At 38.9% G+C, this 23093-nt stretch overlaps 1 protein-coding gene across 3 annotated transcripts in view; it reads right to left on the bottom strand.

Moving 5' to 3' along the window:
- The window catches only part of LOC139622712 (glutamate receptor ionotropic, delta-1-like), a 222398-nt gene that overhangs the window by 48351 nt on the left and 150954 nt on the right, over positions 1–23093 (bottom strand). The window lies entirely within an intron of this gene.

Below are 23093 nucleotides of genomic sequence, written 5' to 3'. Positions count from 1 at the left end.
TGAATTGCTAATTAAAATTATTGTTTGTAATAAATAGCTGTTCGCTTCTAATATGTGCCGTCCAGTGCAGTATCTTTACATCACAATTTCACTTGTCATATCTTAAATTGAGCTGGACTAAAGCAGAGAAAAAGAAAATGATAAATGTCTTGCTCATAGTAGACGCTGTTTGTGTAATGATCACAGCTTAGATAATGATCTAAATTCAATGTGTTTTCAAAACAAGTATCTGTACTATCACCATTTGGAAAGAATGAGCACCTCTCCTCCCAGCTGGAGAAAAGAAACATTTATTTGTTCACTCAGTCCGTTTGCTTAGTGATAGCTACTCGCAATTTGGCTGCACAAGACAGATCCCTTAAAATCATCAATATGCAAGATTTGCTCATAAAAAATTTGTCACTGATTTCATTCTTAATCACCCAATGTATCTACATGAATCTCTAACTATCTAACTACCCATCTATCTAAACCTGTATCTATTCAAGATGTAAATATCAATCTTTCACATTCACAACATCTTCACACAAAAAGAAATGTCAGCCTATTGTGTACGTGAACAACTTCCTGAAATCTTTACAATGCATTTGCACTGCTCCAAATGCACATTCGTATAATCAAATATACCACTGACACTTCAAAAATCTCAGCTCCGTAGTTACCAGCAGAGACAGTCAATAAAGTAAAAGTGTGGATAATTCCAACTGGACCCAACTCCTGCAGGTACCTGAGGCGTGTGCTGCTTTATTTATAAAGACATGTTCCAAAACAGCATTATTGACCCTGGAACTGAGGTTAACGATGCTCATGAGCATTAGAGAACTGAAACTGAAATGTGTTTACTACTGTTTCTGAGGCCAAAGACAATTTTCTGGGGCATTTCTGGTTCAGCATTTGAAATAACAATCAAGGAAATAAATAATATTATAAGTCACACATTTAAAATAGTTTTATAAAAAGTTTAAAAAAAAATCTGAACTTTTATGACTGAATCTAATTAGTTTTGAATCACAGTGTAGCGTATCATTACTTTGCTCAACCCTTTCGTTCTCTCTCACACTCTCAGCTCAGTGTGAATGTTCAGTGACAAAAGATTCATCCCCAACTGAGGCAATGCTCAATAGTTTTAAGGTCACGTCTGGGTGCATAGCAACCAAAGGCTCCTGTTGGATTCAAGAAGGTGTCTTTCATGGAGTCTCAGTGTTTGGATGTAATTTGAAGATGGTGGACAATGAAAAGGTTTTGATAGCTGTCACACCTTCTGTGTTCTTTTGGTCTTAGGATCTCACAAAAAAGCCAGGAAGGAGTAATGAGGTCTGTCATAAAAGATTCACAACAGCCCCTCTGAACCCAGATTTGCCATCGTTGCTGTGGAAACACACCTTCAGACCATCTGCTCCATCAGCACAGCATGGAATACAAATATTTAACTTCAGTCCATACATATAAGGGTTAAAGTCTGAAGTCATTGCCACCATCTTACTATCAACTAATGCTTGATGCTCAAAAGATACAGCAACTAATGGAACTCAGAGAAATGTCAGTTTTGATATGGATCCTCAGTCCTTAGTGTTAATCCAACACCTGAACAAATCTCTTCTGACCTTCCACTGTTAGTATTCAAGACCTGGTGGCCCTCCCAAGTAGATGGCACACGTGTGATGAATTAAAAGCAAATCAGGATTCCCATCTGCCACGGTGCTAAGGCTGCTAGCTTCTCTCTGCATGTAGTTAGCTTCCCACAGGCTTGCTTTAGCTATAAGTGGAATAGTTGATGTTCTCTTTAGGAGAATCAACAGTTGGCACATTAACCTTGTTATATGAAACTAAAATTGGAAGAACCTTAGCATTGTTCCTACCTCGGTAAATTTAAACAGCCATGTTCTACGGGGATTAGAAATGTTTTTGCAATCATACAACCTGTTGAAAAATACATCCATAGGTTGTATCACCATTTCTGTGACAATACAGTAGCCTCTACAACATCTGCTCCATTGCCATCTTTGAGCTAGGTAGGCTGCAAACAAAAATTTGAGCATGAAAGATGAAACCAGTAATGTGTTATTGTCTTAAATTATACAGGGTTTGCTTAATTATTGAGCTGATGTTTCTATGGCCAAATTACTCTCTCTGAAAGCCAAAGTGGTGTCACAGTAATAAAGAAAAATGGGTGCTCTCAAAAATTGGTTTAAGCTACAGAGGAAAGGCATCAATATCACAAACTTTTATTTTATCTCTAAAAACAGCTAAATGTCTTTGTAACAGGCACCACGATAATGTCTGTACCGTATTGTACTGGCTACTCTTTAACCATCTCTCTGCCGCATTCCCTCTGTGGACTTCTGCGTGTGTTGTGAGCTGTAATGTTGTGAGGGGGATTTCTGACTGTCACTAACAGGATTAAGCCTAGGTGTGACATTTTATGAATACCACAGAAGGCTGAAGAACCTCCTGAGTGCAAGCATTCAGTAAAGCCCTAAGAAACTTCAGGGCAAGCATTTTGAAGCAGTTGTTGCCTTTTTACAGTGCAATGGACTTGACCTTAGCATGGATTCAACCCACCACACCACAAACACTTTAAGGTGGTCCTGTGAGGAGGCGAAATGAACAAACGTACTTAAGATGGATCCTGTTATTTTCCTCTGATTCCCTCTCTGCAAACAATTCTATGAAATATTTATATTAGTCAAAGCTTTACCTTCTTTTCCTACATTTCATTATCCTACTTGTGACAGTTATTATTACTCAGATAGTTTTAACTTCTTTTGTATAATGCAGTCAACATAATTCCTCCAACAATCAAAATCAAGTCTGTCACACAACAGAAGCTTCAAATCTTACTTAAAAAAAAAAAACAAAAAACAATTGTCGTGCTCTTGTCACAGAAAATACAAAATGATTCTGCCTGCCTTAAACACTATGATTAGTGCCAAACCTCCAGAACAGCCAAGCTGATTGATTAGGGTTTGGTCCATAGTTAGATTCTGTTGTTTCAAGGAATCTCAAGCCCTGGCTGGTATACGCATCTCCAAAATATTCAAGTTGATAATCAGACATTTTCAGCCAGGTTGTCGCCTGGACAAAAATCATTACGTAGTCTCGAAGGAAAGCACTTCAGTCAGTGTGTGACAATGTGAGCAAGCCTTGCTTTGAACAACATTCAAACTTAGTTAACATTTTAACAAGACAGCAAAACACACTTCTTGAACAATACATCTTAGCAGAAGACGAATTACTTTGCATTTCTGCGAGGTGTCCTTCAGGAAGCACCAAGCTTAAACTAACACCCTGCACCTGGTGGAAATTCATGTTGTGGATCTTTGATGATATTTGCAATTGAGTTTTTATTGCACAGCTGATGGATGTTATAACAGAGGATAATTACCAGAGAAGAAACTGATTACCTCACCAAAAGTTATTTTGTTCATCTGTGAGCACAGTTACTACACAAGGACAAGCAGATATATAGCCAATGCACTGTAAAAAGTAACACACTGTAATACACAAGCTTATTTTTCATTTACATAAAAAAACACAAATGTAGTATTATGCATTAAGGATATTTTAACTCAATGTAAAAGGAGAAGACAATATCACACAGAACATTTACGACAACCTCCCTGATATTTCTTTTTTTTTATTTTTCAGTGAACTTCCACAAGACTGAAGCAGATCGTTTTTGCTCTTTGGTGTTATTAGTCAAGAATGATCAAGACTGAACTGGCAGACCTTTAAGTTGCAACAGTCAAAATGAGGTTGACAATCCAAATTATTTAAAACTTAAAATCTATATTTCATGGGACTGGATCCAAGCAAAGACAATAGATAAGCAGAAGAACTTTATTTAAATGCAAATGAATAATGCATGTCACCATTACCTTACATTAGTCGAGTCATTTCAGGTGAGCGAAATACAATAATTGTTTTCCATAAAAGCACTTTACACCATTCAAAGGCCATTACCTTAGAATAATGAATCATGTAACTTTCCTTTCACATTGAACTTCACACCTAAAAAACACTTCTTAAGAGAGGAGTAAGTGATTTTTATTTGGAAACACATAAATAATTAAGCTGTCCCTTTAGTCAATGTTGCATTCAGGGCAGGATATGTAGCTGTACCCACAAAAAAAGCAGCCCAAACAGAAATCTCTCCTCTTTTATTCAAATTTCTAAAACAGTTTCGTGTACAAGGTCTGGATTAAATAGAAGTGAATGACATGTTCATCTGTTCTGTTCCACATTAAAGCTGCTTCGAAGCTTGCTCTGTTTTGTGCAGCCAGAAATAAACTGCTTTTATTACATGCTAAGACAGTTGCACAAGGATCCTTGTGGGGCATTACACTACAGTTATATAGCCCTCTCATTAAAGACAACCATAATCACTACAATGCAATGTCCTTAGACAATACTCATGGCTGCCAGAGCCTCTCAGTCCTCTCATGTGCTGTGGACTTGTTTCTCACATTGCCTCTAAGGAAGCACTTGCCTACCAGGTAAGAACACCCAGACACATATTCGCAGACGATGAAAGACACACACTGTTGTATTCTCTGCTCGAGGGTACACAATCACACTCTTACACTGAGAGTGTCTCAAAGTCACCACTCACAGGAAGTGGAGAGGGGAGTGAAAACAAAGATGGGGTGAGAAACTTGAAAGAAGAAGAGTCTACGGCACATCATCCACATTGCTTATTATTTTTTCAGGATTTTTTTCTTTTTTTAAATAAATTTCAGTTTTTTCTTTAAACGCTGAGTGGTCTATCCACTTAATTGCAGTGACCTGTCTTAACCATATGAAGCATATGTGGACAAGAGGTACTGCAATTTCTTCAAATGAATCAGTATTTCCAAGGTGCAGCTGTTATGCATATTTTGGACATTAACAAAACATAAAAGCATGGATTAGTAATACTTCTGAAACAAACCCCATTTACTGTCACTGGCCTCAATTGCTGTTAAAAAAATTATTCACGTTCCATCATCTTCTCATATACTGATAGGGAAAATTTTAGCCTCTTAAGTGGCCTATTTTTAACTTTCAACAGCAGTAAGATTCATAAAATCCTGCAGATACAGGTCAGGAGCTTCGGTTAATGTTCACATCAAATATCAGAATGCAGGAAAAATATGATCTTAGTGACTTTGTGACATGATTGTTGGTACGAGACAACAATATTAATATTTCTGAAACTGCTGGTTTCCTGGGATTTTCACACACACAACAGTCTCCAGAGTTTACTCAGAATTGTGTGAAAAACAAAAAACATCCAGTGAGCAGCATTTCTGTGGATGGAAATGACTTGTTGATGGGAGAGGTCAGAGGAGAGCAGCTGACAGAGGCAATGGTGACTAAGATAACCACTCTTTGGGGCTACAACAGCAGTAGACCATGTCAGGTTCAGCTCTTGTCAGCCAAGAACAGAAATCTGAGCTGCAGTGGGAACAGACCCACCAAGACTGGACAGTTGGAGGCTGGAGGAATGTGGTCTGGTCTGATGAATCATGGTTTCTGCTGAGGACTGCAGATGGTAGTGTCAGAATCTGGCCTCAAGAGCATGTATCCATGGACCCAACCTGCCTTGTGTCGACTGTCTAGGCTGCTACTGTTGGCGTAGTGGTGCAGGGAAATTTTTCCTGGCACACAATGATACCAGTCAATCATTCTTTAAACGCCATAGCCCGTCAGAGTATTATAGCCACAAATTACCATCTTCTAATAGCTACTTCCTCCATGTAACAACACAACCAGATCTGAATTCAGTAGAACACCTTGGAGATGTGGCAGAAATAGAGATTTGCAGCATGAATGTGCAGCTGACAAAGCAGATGGAGTTTGAGGTAGCACGAAGCAAATCAATTACAATAGTACTCAGAAGCTGATGGTGTGAGACTGTAGGTGTACTGGGTAGCTACCTGATGTGCTATAGATATCTGTCAGTAAAAGGCAAACAACTCCTGAAAAAGACCATCCATGCTCAAGCCTACTCCACGTAAATACAGGGAAAAAAGAAATCCCGGATATCCACTGAAGATGCATTGAAACATTTTGGCTTGTGACAGTCTTTCTTCCAGTATAAAAGCCCCCACTGTCTCTCATCTTTAGTGGAGTGAACAGGGATATTTTGAAGTGTAAAGCCTGGGAACACAGGCAGAGAGTAAAAAAGAAAACATGACAGTACAAGAAGAGAGACCATAACAAATGACTAACAGGTACATCAGGTACTTAGTGTTAATGTTGGTTTCTCCTAAAACCCTCACTAAATAGAGCTCTTTGATTAATTACTGCAGTGTGCCCAGTAGGTCTGTACAGATGCTGTTTCTCTCTTCCCAGAAATCGAGGACTTCTCCGTGCTGCTGAGTATTACAGGTCAGCACGAACAGACTGACTCTGTGCACCACACTCTGCCTGATTAGACACATGTAAGTGGGTAGGAAAATAAAAAAGACATAAGAAAAAGGGTGCAAGAGAGGTAACTGTGGGAGGTTAGCTGGGCCAAAGATGAACATGGATCTCATCCTAATTATTTCCACACAGGGTACTCATATCTTCTCAGAACACCATGGGAAGGAAGAGGTGTTGTGGAGAGTGGGAGTGTGAAAGTTTAAGTTTTGACATAATGCTAATTCCAACCAGCACTGATAGACAGGGAGGCTGCAGAGAAAAGGAGAGGAGGAGGTGGTGGCAATGGCACTTTGCCAACTACATCTGACAATGGTGAGAGATATTTTATGAGATATATTATTATTGTTTTCTGAAATGTTTAATCGACATTGTGTATACAACAATGGGCTGAGCAGAGCATGAATACTGGCATGTATAATACCTGCTCAAGGACAGACAAATAAATAAATATTTTTATAGAGCCTGTATAGGCATTAATTACCAGTAAACAACACTCGGGGGCAATTAACGCAATGTCTGAATAGGCTGCAATTGTGGAAGAAATGAAATAGGGAATGTGCTGTAAATAAAGCATTTGTGCATGCTTTTTTGTGTTCCCCCAAGACCACTGTGGTTACATCAAAACATCAAAGATACAAAGAGAGTTTTTCTCTGAGCAGTGGTTTATGTTGCTTGGAAAGAATCTAATTTGCCAGCATGCTCTGGTAGTGGCCTTAAGTAATAGTTACGCTGCTTTATAGCTGGCACAAGCTTTTCAATACACCTGAGAAGCACTTTAATTTAATCTGTCTCATCAAGATCAATAAATGTGTCTGAACTGTGACTCTTTTGGACATACTACCCGTTAATAGGCCACAATGATTTTTCTACAACCATATATATGCAGTTTGGTGCACTGCTATACCGGAAATCAGCTCTAATCAAGAAAGAAAGCCACAGCTCTGCCAGAATGTGCAAAAGCAAACCTCCTACATACATTAAGAGAAACCTAAAAGGCCATAATATTAAAATACATTTTTCACTGATGCAACCCTTTCCATGGAGTGCTGTGAGAAAGGAAAGACATGGGAAGGTGGGAGGAGAGGGGTTCCCAAAGCTGAGGAGAGGGTGGAGTTGTGGGAGAGGATAGAGGTTGCATGATCAAAGCCTATATTTTGAAATCACTTACTTCTCCATTAGTTTGATTAATGGGGCCAGTCTCACAATCAGACAGTGGCAAGGGGCTTGAAAAATGATGCAATTACTGCTTTTTGAATAGAGGGCTGCAAAGGCCTGTTTGAAAGAAGAATCTGGAGGAGATTGTACAGGGCATCCTGGACAGCAGACTACCTCCACTTCATCCATCTATCCCCCCCTGCCACACACCCTGAAGCCTCCCAGCACTGCTATCACCCTTCCCCTCCAAAGGCATCTCTCATCAGGCTGAGAAGCATGCTTCACTGGCCCTCTCTAAGCTGGGGGGAGCATATTATAAATTGTGATTAATATGTATCTGGAGTACCTTTCAATGTTGGGGTGCATTCTGTTTTAGTGTTCTACTCCATTCCCTTAATGTAGGCTTTCTTCATTTATTTATTTTTATTTTTGACAACATGTATTTAAGCCATCAAGCAATGTGAAAATAAAAAACATTCTGTAAACCTCTTGAGTGATCAGCTGGAATAGAAAAGTCTCAAGTGCCACATACAAAGACGTTTAATGACACTATGACAGTTATCTCTACGGCTCTAAAATCAAGTCCATTTTAACAGGGTGTAAATAATTACACATAATGCATACAACAAAGGAAACTGCTATATTGTCTTTTCATACCATATCAAGAGTGGTTGGATCTGTGTTATAGAAGAACAACAGACGACAGGTTATATTGCCCTAACGTAAGGTGAGTGTTAAAGCCAGTGTCAGCTGGAAATTTGGTGAAAAGGGACAAACCTGGTCTGTGTAATTTAATAGCAATCTGAAAACACATGTCACCTGGAGAAATGCTTTAAAGATTTACAAAGGGATCACATGGACATACTTTTCATCTGGACATGACTTCACAATGGGTGTCACTGGGACAATAACATCCCCACTGTCCAATTCTGGCCGTTTTATGAGCCACTGTGTGTGGAAGGCAGTGTACAGGACACTAAGCAACAAATTGGTCAGTTAGATTCAAGTTTACCGCTGAGCTCCGTTACTGAACTGCCAAGAGAATGTCAGGAAGAGATAAGGAATACAAAGACTAAAAGGAAAGAAAGAAACTCACACAAAGAAAGAGGGTCACATACGGAAGAATTTATACTCATCAACGTCTTTATAAACCAGTGCACTGCAGTTTTCAGCTGAATGCATCAGGTACATGACAACTCCTCTGGAAAGGAGAAAGGGCAGAAAAACCTTTACTGCCATTTGCCAGGTTTTAAATGCCACCCTGTCTGTGTAGTTGTGGACAATAACTACTCTCGGCCACCTCTCCGTTGTAACCATGGTTACATTTTGTGCTCCATGGGCGTCTCTTGATTATGACTGTGAAGAGACAGCAAATGTCTATTTTCCAGCAAGTCCAGGAGACCTCTGAACTCGATCCCTGTCATGCTATGCTACAGCATTGTGTAAACCTGCATACCGGCTTATGAGTGTCTATACGCATCAGTGCAAAAACATTCATTACAATTTTTAAAACATGAAGATGGAAAAAAAGATGTGAGAATACTTAAGGAAACGCAGTACGGAGCACCCTTAAGAGAAAAATCAATAAGAGTTTAAAAGGGCAGACGAAAGAAACCAAAAGGAAAAAGAAGCAGGGTCTTTCTTACATGGTCAAAATTTCAATTTGACAGTGTTCCAAATATTTCAGCTCTAAACTATGCTTAAATTAAATATATGATCATGGGTAAATGTTGGCACAATAAATCACACAACATTCTTGGCAGAGTGTGACAATGGAATTCAAAATACATCCCCCTCTGTGCTCATTAACACATTAGCATTTACAGTGATTCTCTCATGGGTGCTCTTTGCATTTGGGTTTTTACACCAAAATCAGTTAAGGATGTCATTTAACGCTTCCAATGCATAGTAAATCAGCTACTGCAATTGTGGAAGCACTCAAAGCCCTATGAAACTCCCACAGGCTTGTGGGATAAAGCAGCTTCCCGAACGGAGGTGTTGATAACCTGTTGCACAAATAATAGCTTCATTGAATAATAGGGACAGAATCCATAATACTCATGATTAGGGATATGTGAGAATCTATATTCCTCTATGAGTTGTTGGAATTCAGTAATAAAAGAAATGATGTGTTACTGTACACTGTGCAGTGTGAATATTGTCTCTAAATAAGACTTAATAAGAACAGTTTCTTGTTTATTTGTGAATGTCTTCATAACCAACAAACTGGAGGCGAATAAACAAATCAGAAACAGCTGCAATGTGAAGCTGTTCAGGTAGTTTCCTGAAGACATGAAACGACAGATATATGGCAAAGATACTGAGAAATACCGACTTAAAATAATTTATGCTGCTGGTACATTTTTGGAAAATCTCCCTTTTATTAATGGCACATTCTTGTGGACACTGAGAACAGGTTTTCAGTTTTCCTGCATATCTCCACCTACAGTAGTTAGGCATAAATAAGATGCAGTATGTGGCCACATCTTTCAAATGTGGGTGTTAACACAGACCTGCGAATGAGACATCAAAGGAACAGATGAATATGCATGTGCACATGTTGAACACTGACTCATACATACTTGTGCGAGAGCAAAATAAGGAAAGGAAAAAGTACGCCAGTAAAACAGGTAAGAAAAGAGAAAAGGGACACCTGAACTGCCATTCAGGTATTTATATTCTTTCTACTCAGGCTGTACTTTAATTGAACATTCTCTCCAGAGCTTTTGTACTGTGATAGGCTGTGTGCTGGGTAGCAATGCAGGACTTGTTTTCCAAGTGGTTGGCTTTGCAATTACCCTTATAACTCTTACTGTATTTGGAGTCTGCCACTTGGGAGCTGGGCAATAATCCTGAGCCCACAGCAACAATTTCACAGAGACAGAACTTTCCAGCAATATTGTAGGGTTTTGGTATAATTGCATCTCATATTATGCTGCAGGGAGACAAATGTACAGAGCGATAAAGCTATTAACGTATACAGACAAAGTAACTGTGTTTTGCCTATTCCAATTCAACGAGAATATGAACTACACAAGTGTTTTGCAAAAACCTAAAAATGGCTCAGATGCCTCTGCAACACAAAAAATAATTATTGGGCATAGAGTGCATTTAACAAGTTCTAACCGAGTGAACTTTGTGTTCCAGTCCTCCTGTTGTTACTGAAACAAAAACAGAACAACAGGCCATAAGGCAGCAACTCTGCTACTGCTGCTGCTTCTGACACTTACGTACAACTTTAGAGGTCACCGGATAAATGGGATAGACTTCACCGGGTGCCTTTTATGAGATTAACTGTTTTCCCTCCTGAAGAAATAAGAATTGCCCAAGAGGTTTACTGTTTCAGTAATGCTAAGCATGACTCATAATCACAAACATCAATCAAAGTTTATTACCCTCTGTCAAGAAAAGAATGTGTTTTGGGTGCTGCCACTGAAATACATAAAACTGAGAAGGGTTTCTGTTCTATACTCTTGACTGTATTAAATGTTTCCTTTTCTTACTGAGCAGAGGCATAAAGGACAAGGTTAGCGTGATCGCAGAGGCTACGAGCTAGCTATCAACTGTGGGGCTCTGGTGTCAATAGTGTTGTTTTCAATACCTTCCTCATCATCATTATGATAACCACCTTTACCAACACCATCATCATCATCATCAGTAACACAATGCTCAAGCAGTTTACCCTTTAAAGGCCCTTCCCCACATTTTAAAAAGTCCCCTGACATTGATTTATGTGAAGGGATAAGCCATCACCTCAAATAACACCACAGTTTTAATTCTCCAGCATTACTTATGAAAAGGCAAATTATTTATGAAAAGCTCTTTAACTTCAGCAGATGAATCATACTTGTGCAAGTAATAACAATCCATCAAGTAAAGAGCTTGCCAACCGCCCCGGTTTCAATTTTAATGCCAGAGTTTCGATATACAACGATTTCTCTTGCTTATTCTGCCCTCCCATAAAATATGTACCTGAAGAGGTGGTTTTATTTAGATTTTGTTGGAATAAACTACTTTGTTATAAAATGCTTTGCTGTTGGGGGTAACCTATTGTATGCATAGGCAAATTCATCCTGATTATTTCAAACTCAAGGCCACAGAGTGTTGCTGAGTTTCTCACAAGCTCCCCGGAGGTACCCTTAATTGATCATGGGCAGAGAGGGAGCCATCTATTATTTACCTGTCAAACTGTAGCATTTATTAATCATGCAAAGCAATTAACGTTTTCACTGCATGCACTACAGTCTCTCCATGCTCCATGGTATTAAACGTTGCCTTATTATGGAGAAAAATCACTTGGAGTTGCTGAATTTAGTCATAGTAGACTAAATTGTTTTGCTTCAAGCCAGGGATGGGATTGGAAATTATTTGTTGGAGTACACAAAGGCTACAAAATGACACACTACAACACATCTGCTACTAATGTTTGGTTTTATCATTGTTTGTACTATACAAGTTAAAGTGACTATTTCCATGTTACTCAATTACTCCAGGGGGGAAAAGTGAAGGTCTAAAGAGTGTATAAATCTATACTATAATGTGTCTGTCTGTAACACAACCAGAGAGATGACAGAACAAACAGAGAATATTAAAGAACAAAACAGGTCTGCACAGAGGGCAAGAAGAAATGAACAGAAAGAGAAATGGAGACATAGACAAAAGTATACAGTGCAATAAGAGAGGAGACAGAAGGAGATGAGGTTATGAGGGGGGAAAAAAGCAAGGGCAGAAAGATAAAGTGCCCATGTAGAGAGAAACATGAAACCATTAAGATGGGGAAAACACAGAGAGGAGAAAAGGGAATGTCCTGTAACAGGGACAGAAGGGGAAAGAGAGACAAAGAGAGAGAGAAGAGGAGGGAACAGAGGGTAGAGGAGGATGAGGTGTCATACAATGATAGATCGTCTTCTGGCAGGCTCAATTTGTCATGCTGTTATTGGGAGGAAAATGGAATAGAGGAGCAGCGGTGAGGGTCAGGGGGAGAGGACAGGGGTCCAGAGGTTGGAGCTTTAAGCCTGGTGGGAGCAACACCAGTGGACGGTAAGCGAGATAAACTCCACACACCTCCTCAACTCTGGCCTTCAGCATATGATCACCGAGGTTACAGTGCTCTGATGACTCCATCCCAGTAACCAGGGTCCCACCATACACTGGTGGGCTAGTTGCTATTTAAAACATCTACAAGGGTGTATGTGCATGTGTTTTGATATGGATTAAGGTACTTTAGTAGATTTGGGCAAACTTGAAGTTCAACATGCAGTTGACTGGTGTGTGTTGGATGATTTATTTTGTTCTCATTTGGTTATTTAAAGATACACGTGAGCCAATGAAAGCAGCTGTATAGTGTCCTCTGTGGCTCTAGTGGAGCTTTGTGAAGGCTGGGAAAATAACCTTTATAGTGTAATCAAGGTTGGGCTTGGAAATTCAAATTTATAGGAGGGGGTGTGGAGTTTAAAAGAGATGGCAATTTATGAGACAGGAATGTTACAACAAAAGATGCTATTAAACTGAATTATGGTACAATATAAGTGTAGGGTTCAGTTTGAAACTTGACCCATACTAAGGAATAAAAGTCAGGGTGTCTTGGCCTCTGTTGCATTTATAATCTGTTTATCAGAAGTCCTCCCAACTTTATGAAGCTGCAATACTTAAGCCCTAGCATACCCCTTTGAGAGTGTTTGTTATGTTTCCTTACCAAATAACCCTTAAATCCCAAAATGTAAAATTGACAGTTGAGTTTCAAGACATCAACACAGTCCATAGTTGAATTTTTACTTTCAGTTTTTTGTTTGATTAATCACACATAGTGGTTTTCTATGTGCGCACTGCAGTTTGTCCATGCTCCATGGTAATAATACTTGGCTAACTATAGATTCAAAATGCAGCCACTGGGATAAAAATCTGGACATTTGGGTATTTGGGTGTACTATTAGAAAAAAACCCCCATAAAAACAAAAAAACATATTGCATTTAGCGTCTCTTGCTAAACCCAATTTCTATCTACTGTTCTTGGTTAGCTGACAGAATATATTGCAGCATTACATAACCTAGCAATTAAATTCATGTACCAGAAATATGCAAATAAAATAGCAAAAACATACGGTACAAATCCCATTATGTGAGGACTTTATAGCAATATTCTAATTTATGAATAAGGATAAAAATATATTTTACATAAACCGTGCTATACTTTAGATTTGGACATTATTTGGAACCTAAAATATGTTTGAATGATAAATGGGGATGTCTTTCCCATCAACTTAAGTGGTTATTTGTTCTAAAGAACAATACGATCAGTAAACATGATTAAATTTCCAGACTGCACCCATCATCTGTTTATACAGTGCAGATAGTCCAAATAGGTTCTCATAATGCGTCCTCTGTTTAAAACTTTACCTACACTCCTCTGCTAAGTCCCGACCACCTCTAATGAGTTGCTGTGTTTGTCTTTAAACTCCACCAGCCTTCCATTCCAAATGATGCTACTTGACCAGTAACACACTGTGGCCTTCATTTGTCAAATCTAATTGAATCTTCTGGGTGGCTTCAAGAGTTTCTTTTTATCATGTTTAAAAAAAACTGAAAAAATTCAGGCTGAGAAGTACTTTTGGAGCTTTTTAATTATACCTGGCCTCACTCATTAGCACTAAGGGAGGGGGTGTAGACAGAACTGTCAGTGATGGATCTGGGGAAGGAATATGGGGTAACACAGTGAAGGTGTGCATGTGTTTGGGCGTCCTTCTGTGTGTGTGCATGAATGCAAAGGCTGTTGTTTGTGCCGGCACTACGCTCCCCTGCACCAACACCATGCTCTCTGTGTCAGGTTAATGAGTCATGCTGGGATAAACACTTCCAAGTCATGGCCAGCTTTATTTTGTCTGAGGGGCGGCAAAGTCCAAGTGCCAAGAAACAACTGTGCTGCCAGCTGGAGTACTCTGAAAAATGTGAGAAAAAAAGGACTTGGTAAATTGAGTACAGCTACAAGGCTTTACTGATCATGATTTTTGATATTGTATCATAGTAAGTTGTGTTATCCGTAAAAGAAGAAGAAGAACTGCTGTCAAAAACTGGAGCAACAATGAAGGTGAGGAGAGAAAAAAAAACATAAAAGGTGAGCAAAAAAAAAAAAAAAAAAAAAAGGTACTGGGCACAGGAAATGAAGACAGTCTAGACACAAGGGATATCAGCTCTTACTGCTGAGAGGTGCTGTGGGTGGAAAGTGGTTTTGGACCTTTTGCAGAGTTTGATAACAAGTTAAAGTGCTGCAGATAATAAGGAGGAGTAACATTTGGTTTGAAACATGGCAGATAACAGGAAATTATTTTTTCTATTCAAATTTAGACACTTTTCATATGTCTGCAGTCTATTATTGGAACATTTAAAAAAAAAATGGTGTGTGCACCCTGTCACCATTACATGAAAGAGAACGCAGTCTTCAAACACTCCTTTCTCTTTCATAATGTTTTCAACCTGTGACACTGGCTGTGGCAAAACATTTGGAGGGACACAGAAATGTTACACAGTGAGAGCTTTCTGTCAAGAGGCATCTATGGCTTTCATGTCAGAAAGATGTGGATGAAAGTGTGTGTGAGACTTGCATGCATGTATGCGTGTCTGTCTGTGTGTGTGTGTGTGCTGTGCCTCACAAGCCGTCATGTCAACAGAACTAAACTCCCAAAGCAAAGGAAACCATCATCGCTGTCTTTTTCCAAAGCACCCCATAATAACATGTCAACTCAGACTGCTTTTAAATTGCCGTCCACAAGTATTTGTGACAATAAGATGGAAGAGTCCTTGTCATCAAAACACAATTCCTAGCAAGGGCAAATGTGTTTATTACATCTCACACTCATGTGTCACAAGGGTCCATTTTTAATCAGCAATTCTTGGTCTTGACAAGTTAATCTGTTTCCAACACCATGACCTCATATTCCACGCAGTCTGATGGGTCCACAGACATGTTCTGAAAGCCCTTCTGCACTTTTGTCGTCGCTCAGAAAAGAGATGCATCAAAGTCACTGTTGTGCTGTTAAGTGTTAAATTTTGTGAAGAGGACATTTCAAAAGTGAGTGGACAAAACAAAGATGGAAGCAATTGTGTACTGTGTACTGAAAGAAATCATTTTCAACATCAAGCCAGATTTGTTGAACTCTTACTGACATTATTCTGGGGCAAAGTAAGCAAGTAAAAGTATGTTTCATGTCACAGGTTTGCTGAAAACAGCTCTACACGTTTTGCTTAGTGATAGCATTCATGCTGTCTCCTTCCCTCTGAAATAAATATCTGGATGTCGAACAAGATGTTCCAGTTGGCAGTGATAGAGAGGTAGATTAAGGAAGAGGCTAAATGCTCAGGTACATCTTAAACTAAGACACATGGAAAATACAGTAATCCATTATTACCAGTCTAGCAGGTGACTCTATGTACTCCTTGAATCCTTTGGCAGTTCACATGGAGCCCTGCTGACTCTACTGGGAACGTCTGCGTTAAAAATTGCTTCTCTTCAGGATGGAAAACCAGATATACAGAAAAAGAGAAGTACAATTTTCATCATATAGTGACAGATTCAGGATATTTGTATTTCAATCTGATGTTTTGTAACAAAGTTGAGTAATGATAATGTTTACTCTCAAAGACAGGTGGTGTATAATACAGTATATCCTCCACAGTTGAGACAGCAGCTCTGACAATTTTTCATTCCTGTGTAAATATAACAAAAAAAAAAAAAAAAAAGTAAATATGACTGGCGGAAAATGCCCTAGTCCATTCTTTAGAAGTATTTAGGAGAAAAACATTGTTGAAATAGTGTTAAAATACAACTAATATAAATATGAGTAACAACGAGTGTTAATTGTTAGAAACTCTTTAACAACCTTACCAAATTAAGATTGTATAATTGTGAGATTCTCTGTGCAACATATCAGTATTTTTAAATGTCATCAGATGATGTTGCAGTGAGTTCTTTCACTCAGGTTTAAAAGGAAAGATGGTAACAAGATACAACAGAGTCTATTTTTTTTTAGAAAAACAAACTGCACCTCCCTCCAGCTGAATTCATTTCAGCTGTCACTGTAGCAGGAAGGTATGATAAAGCTGTGAACAAGTTTTCATCTTTCCCACATTAGATGTGCAACCTGGGAAGCATTCACACTTTCATAGGCTACAGATTAAAATGCTTACAGCTGTCAAAATGCATCCTTTAATTATCTCTGAACACAATAGCCATCTTTTCCCACTGGTTTTAAAATCCTCCTTTCTTAAATAGGTAGGTTTTCTCTCGGCTCTCAGGTCCAGCCTCTTAGCACTCTCTTCACTGCCATCTCGTCTATTAGATTCCACCCATTACTGTTTCATGCAGCAGAGCTTTATTATGTTGGAGCCTCTTCTAGCTCCCCATCTTTTACTCATCTTTGACCTTTCCTCCCTACATCCATCTCCCCATCCTTTATATCTCTCTCTGCTTTTGTATCCCTCCTTGCTGTGCTCTCTGTTTCTCTCTCTCTGTTCCTGTCTTCCTCTCTTTACCTCCTGCCACCCTGTATAGCATCTCCTTCTCCCTCTCACGTTCCCTGGCAGCAGGCAGCAGTGCTTGTCACTCTTGTAGCTTGGTGTAGCCGGCACACAGGAGGCACACCTCACCCTGCCTCTCTGCTCCATCTATCAACTGGCCTGCAGAGCTGGCATGCCAACTGACACCACCTATTCTGTTTCCCCTCACATCAACACCTGAAGGAGGACACCGTCCTGCAAGCATAGTGCCAGCAGATGCAACAGAGACTGAGGAAGCATTTCACTTATATTACAAAAGCTGATGCTGACTAAAATACTCCCAGGTCTACGAGACTTAATCCATAACTGGAGCTTGCATGCGCCCTTACTAATTATAGCACACCCTAAATATATGCTCATATTCTTAAAAGTTAACATGTATTAATAATACATAATATGTCTTAATATTAAGACATACTATTCATTTTCAGAATTCACATTCAGTACAGGTATTCCAATTACTTCAAGCATTTAATCAGTGTTAGTAAAAGTTATCTCCTTTCCCCAAATGCCAGAACCCAGAGAGCCAAAAATCTAATTTGGGTGTCTTGGAGATATATAGCTTGGAGCTACAGCGATGACAATTAATTGGAGAGTGACTTTGGTAACTCATAAAACTTGTCAAATTTTTGTACCTAAATGTGCATCATTTTATGTAAGTGATCTAATACAACCCAAGGACGTAGAAAAGGGAGAGTTGAAAGCTTAAAATTCCACTTTATGGCTCACTAAAAGACTTGCGTGACTCAAGCGAAGTTCCCCTATCATGAAGGGAACAGACAGTCGTTGGGTGTCAGGAACGAGGTGGCACTGAAGCTGACAGAAAATGCTGCATCCTCTCATGGCCAAACTGAACAAGAAACGAGATGGCAACTGTCTGAACGGGAGAAAACAAGAGCGACTCTCAGCATAAAACCACAGACACTGTCAATGACATATGCATCGCGTTGGAAGTATGAGAAACGACTGTGGCCTGAGAGTAGACTGGAGAGGTGACAACTGACTCGTGACAGAATGTGTTACTCAGAGAAGTAGAGCATCATCGCAGTAGAAGAAGAACAGGATAGAATATGTGACCTAGGATGACTTTTGCGAATGCACTCAGGTCCTTTAATATTAGTCAGGTGAATTAAGAACTTGAAATTAAAAGTTATGAATATGGTCTAGCTGTATTAGTCTTTGATGAACTGTCAGCCAGACAAAGGTGACTCTTTTTCATCTGCCCAATGCATATTGGGACATTATTTCCTCACCTCCGTCCGACCTTGTGGAGGAAAAGGTAGGCATGGACACACGTGTAACAGATTCCCTGCCCCCATACACAGGAGCAAGATACCCAGACTGAACGAGATGTGGCCGAGTTGTTTGTAGTGGTTTTGTGTTTTAGTTGTCATTTTGCATCCCTTTGTAATCATTGTGTGTCTGTAGTTGTTTTCCATATGTTTTGCACTTCTGTGTGGTTGATTTGACTCTGTCATTTTGTATTGCTTGACTATTTTGCATCTCTTTGCAGCTGTTTTGCATCTCTCTGTAGTTTTTCTGTCTGTTGTTGTTTTGTGTGTGTCTGCAGTCATTTTGCATCTCTTTGTGGTTATTTTGTGTCTCTTTGTAGTTGTTGTGGTTTTGCATCATTTCACTGGGGGTCATTGTGGGTCTCTTTCTAACTGTTTTGGATATTTTTCTTGTCGTTTTGTATGTCCTCATGAAGGTTTCGAGCCTGTTATTCATTGTCTCTATAGTCATCTTGCATCTCTTTGTGGTCACTTTGCATATCTTTGCAGCTGTTTTGCATCACTTCATTGTCGTTTTGTGTCTCTTTGCATCTTTTTGCAGTTGTGCTGCATCTCTATATCTGTGATCATTTTTCACCATCTTTTTTTTTGCATCTCTTTGTGTTTTTTTAAAATCTTTTTGAGAATATGTTCAGTAAACGAGCGGGGCAGAGCTGAAGAGAAAATAATGGAGCTGAACAAACATACAGCTGACAAATTGAGAAAAGAGCAGGAAACAGAGCAGATCTCTGTGGTGAACAGCACTGCTGCCCTGCTACAGCAGATCAACTTCATAAGTTTTAGTAACAATGCTCAACACTGCCTCAACACATTTTGTCATGCCTTGCACAAATCATTTGAGACAACCAGTATCATTAATCCCAGTAATTAACCACATTTCTTAACAGTGATATTACCATCGAGAAAAAAGATGAATTTTTGATCTGCGGACTTTTAGTCACCATGGCAACGTTACTTTTTTTCCCTTCATGCTGAAACAGTTCAGGAGTACTTAACTCACCAAGGCCTCATCATCATTCTCTATTCAGATATTAGCATATTTACATTTTCTCCCCGGTATCTCTGGTGGGGAGCAGGAACGCTCTGTGACAACAGTTACCAACATCCTAATGAAGCTTTGGTGAATGAACAAATCTCCACCACTTCTAATATATTAACCTATTCACAGGAGCATTTGTGAGCTGTGCTGAATGTGAAGCTCTGCTTATTTCATAGTCCCCAAGATGCCTCATGTTAATTGTAAGAAATAATAAAGAATATAATTGATGTGATTAAATGAAATCTTATGAGAGGAGAAGATATCTACAGCAGTCTGTGTGTGTGTATGTGTGTGTGTGCGTGCGTGTGTGGTACAACCTAATTCACTGGAGTACAGAAAAAGATCAAAGCAGTATATCATTAATGAAACTTGAAAGCCTTGGTGTATTCACAACCTGTGCACTGATTTATTTGTATACAAGTGCTTCACTTTCAGATTCATAGTAGAGCATTTAAAAGAGAATAATTGGAGTGTAAGTGAGGTTTTTGAGTTACTGTTCGTTAAGGCTCTTTTCTACTTTTTCTTTATTTGGAGTTTTTCCAAAATGTAAAATACACAGAATCAAGAAGAAAAGGGAACAGCAGGCACAAAACCCCTCACCCACCCACAAGAAGGCCAGAATATATAAACCATATTACAATAGTGTTAGTAAACTGTACTTGCACTGCAAAAAAGCTGAGTAGGCATTACCCCCTGCTACTGCACCAAAATGTCTACAGAGTATTCAGGAACCAGAGGAAACCACAAACAGTTGCAAAGAGGGACGACAATAACTGAACAGTTAAACACTTAGAGTCTGTCAGATGTAGAAGGTCAGAGAGCTGCATAGATGAGAGACCCTTCCCTATAATATAGTTCACAAAGGGCCCTTAAATATTTGCAAACTTAGAGTAACAATTAGATATTGAGTACCTTATCTCTTCCAAGTACAAACAGGAAATCGTGTCATTGAGTCATTTTTTTTATAACAAGGAGGGGATGAAGATTTTCCATTCCCTCAAAATAAGCCTTTTAGCCATAACCGTGCCACACATAAGAGCCAGTTAGGTCTCATATGGTAGTTGGAAGTAGTGTTCAGGACAGTCCAGAATAGCAGGACAGGGGTGACTTGCTTCAATATACCATTGAAATATCTCCTCCCAGAACTTATGCACTTTGGAGTGCATAAAATGCATGACCAGAAGAGGTGAGTTAAAGTCCAATCCTCCAACTCACATTTGTCACATTTAGGGAAACGGAGGGGTAGATCTTCCTCAACTTGACCTTTGAATAGTGAATAAGGTGCATAGTTTTAAATTGTATGAGCTGAAGTCCCACATTAACAGAACAATCCTTAATTCTACTTAGCCCTTTTGTCCCCAAAGCTCGAGAGGTTTTACAGAGCCACTTCCCTTGCCCCATGCATCCTTGAGATAGTGAGCAACTGAGATATTAAATATTTGACAGAAAGTGTAGAGAGAGACGAGAAAGTCAAGGAGAGAGAGAAAGAACACAGGGCCCAGGCTGAAGCCAGAGCCAGGCTGCTGCGGTCAGGACTCAGCCTTGACATGTGGTACGTGCTCTCATCAGGTGAGCTACTGGGGCAGTCTAACTGTGATGTTAAATGTTTGGGATCTAGAGACATGTGTTCATTAAGGTCATGCTGCCTGGGTAAGATGTCAGAGTGGGTTAAAGGCTGACTTATAAAGTTTCTTGACTGCAGGTAGAAGGAAAAGTGACTATGAGGGCTGCATTTTTTTTTAACTGGCTAAAAAAAGGCAATATGATTATCAACATAAAAATCTTCAATTGTTGACAGGTCTTTTTCTGCCCATCTGTGGAGAATGAGATGAGTTTGACCTGGAATGAAATTACGATTATTACAAAATGACACATGTATCGAGGTATCTGTGACATCCAGCGCCCTCTTCATTTGTTTGTCTACAGTATTTTACAGAAAGATATGGGCTGTTTGTAGCCTTAATGTTGCCGGGCAAACAAATGTTTTCCAGTCCATCTATAGTGAGTCTTTCAGAGTTACTCAGCCCTAAAAGTGTTTGCTTAGCCCAGTTGAACCTGCAGGAGTTCCTGAAGGCTGGTGTAGTGTGTTGCTGGGAAAGGAAAGAAATACATAATAAAAATAATTCATAGCATCTCCTACATCTTTATGTAGAAATGACATCAATGTGAAAATGTGACCCTGATATCACATGTATGATGAATGTGTCAGTTTTTTAGGAAGACAGCAGTACATACAGCACAGTACTGTCACATGTCTCAGAGGGATTCTCTCTCATCCTCCAGTGATCTTTAAATGCCAAATGCTATAAAAATACAAAATATGGACACACACTTGATATTCCTTTTGTCAAGTATTTCAGTACATCAACATGAGTTATTTAGTTCCGTCCATCTATACTCTTGCAATAACTCATCTTCACTAAGTAAGATGGATATGTTTACTTATCGTTGCCTATAGAAATGTCTAGTCTAGTCTTGTCTAGTCTTTCTTTCATGGGAAATGACATTAAAGGAAATGTGAAAAGATTTTTCACCAAGAGAAAATACCTTCTCAGTGTTCTGGCAATGAGCAAAGTAAAATGAAAAACAATAAATAAAAAAATAAATATAAAATAAATAAATTAATTAAATTAAAGACTGGCCTCAATAAAACGTTTGTTTCTTTTGAGTAAAAATTTTACAGGCAAGGCTTTTTGAAGAATATGCATATTATATGCTGTTACATAATTGTAATGGACATTTAACATTTAACATATACTGTGTGTGTGTGTATATATATATATATATATATGTATATATATATATATATATTATATTATATTATATTATATTATATTATATACACACACAAGTGAATCTTCTGCACAAATCCAAGCTCTACCTGTTGATTCTGATTATATGAAATTGGTGCATCTCACTTTTGTCAAATGCTGACATGTTACAGATGCTTTGAAATATTAAATTTAATTGAATTCATTTTTACAGCTGCGACAACATGTAGAAGGAGCACACAGAGGAAAAGTTAGTAACAGCTTCCAAGTTAGAACAGCATGAGCTGAGAGACACAAATCCTCTATCCAAATCCTCCATGACTCCTCACAGTTGACTTTGTTTTTGTTGAACTTTGCCTGGGGTTATATGATATGCTGCTGATCAGAACAGTAAATAAACTCCCCTCCTTAGCAGTGCAGTTGAAGATGAAGATGAAGGTTGTACTGTAGAAATACTGTATCTTCTGTCCAAAGATATATTTGTAACATTTGATGCTGAATATTGGCACCTTAAATGTTGTTTTCTTTTGGCCCACTCAATATTAAAGGCAAAACACTTCTCAGTCTGATCTCTGCCATCTGCTTTGGGTTTTGTCAGAACCACATGAATGCAGACAGGCAGTTGCATCTTATTTCATCAGTTCCAACAAGGGAAGGGTCACTGGTGTGGTCAAGGCAAGTTCCCAATGTAAATTAGTTATCTCATATTACTCACTTATTTTATCATGTCTTTTTTAGTGTAGTGTCATTTGTGAATGATTCGTTCAAAAGAAAGAGTCTTTTGCTTGAATCATTTCTCAATTCAATTGAGCCATCCATCAGTTATGAGCGAACCTGAAAGTTTCCTATTGTTCCAGTTTCATGGATTCCTACTCTAGG

Source organism: Trachinotus anak, unplaced genomic scaffold (genome assembly GCF_046630095.1).
Source record: "Trachinotus anak isolate AG129_WGS33_773 ecotype Australia unplaced genomic scaffold, CSIRO_AGI_Tana_v1 ptg000007l, whole genome shotgun sequence".
Classification (NCBI taxonomy): domain Eukaryota; kingdom Metazoa; phylum Chordata; class Actinopteri; order Carangiformes; family Carangidae; genus Trachinotus; species Trachinotus anak.
Note: the sequence above shows the minus strand (reverse complement) of the source record. Positions and strands in the feature narration are given on the sequence as shown.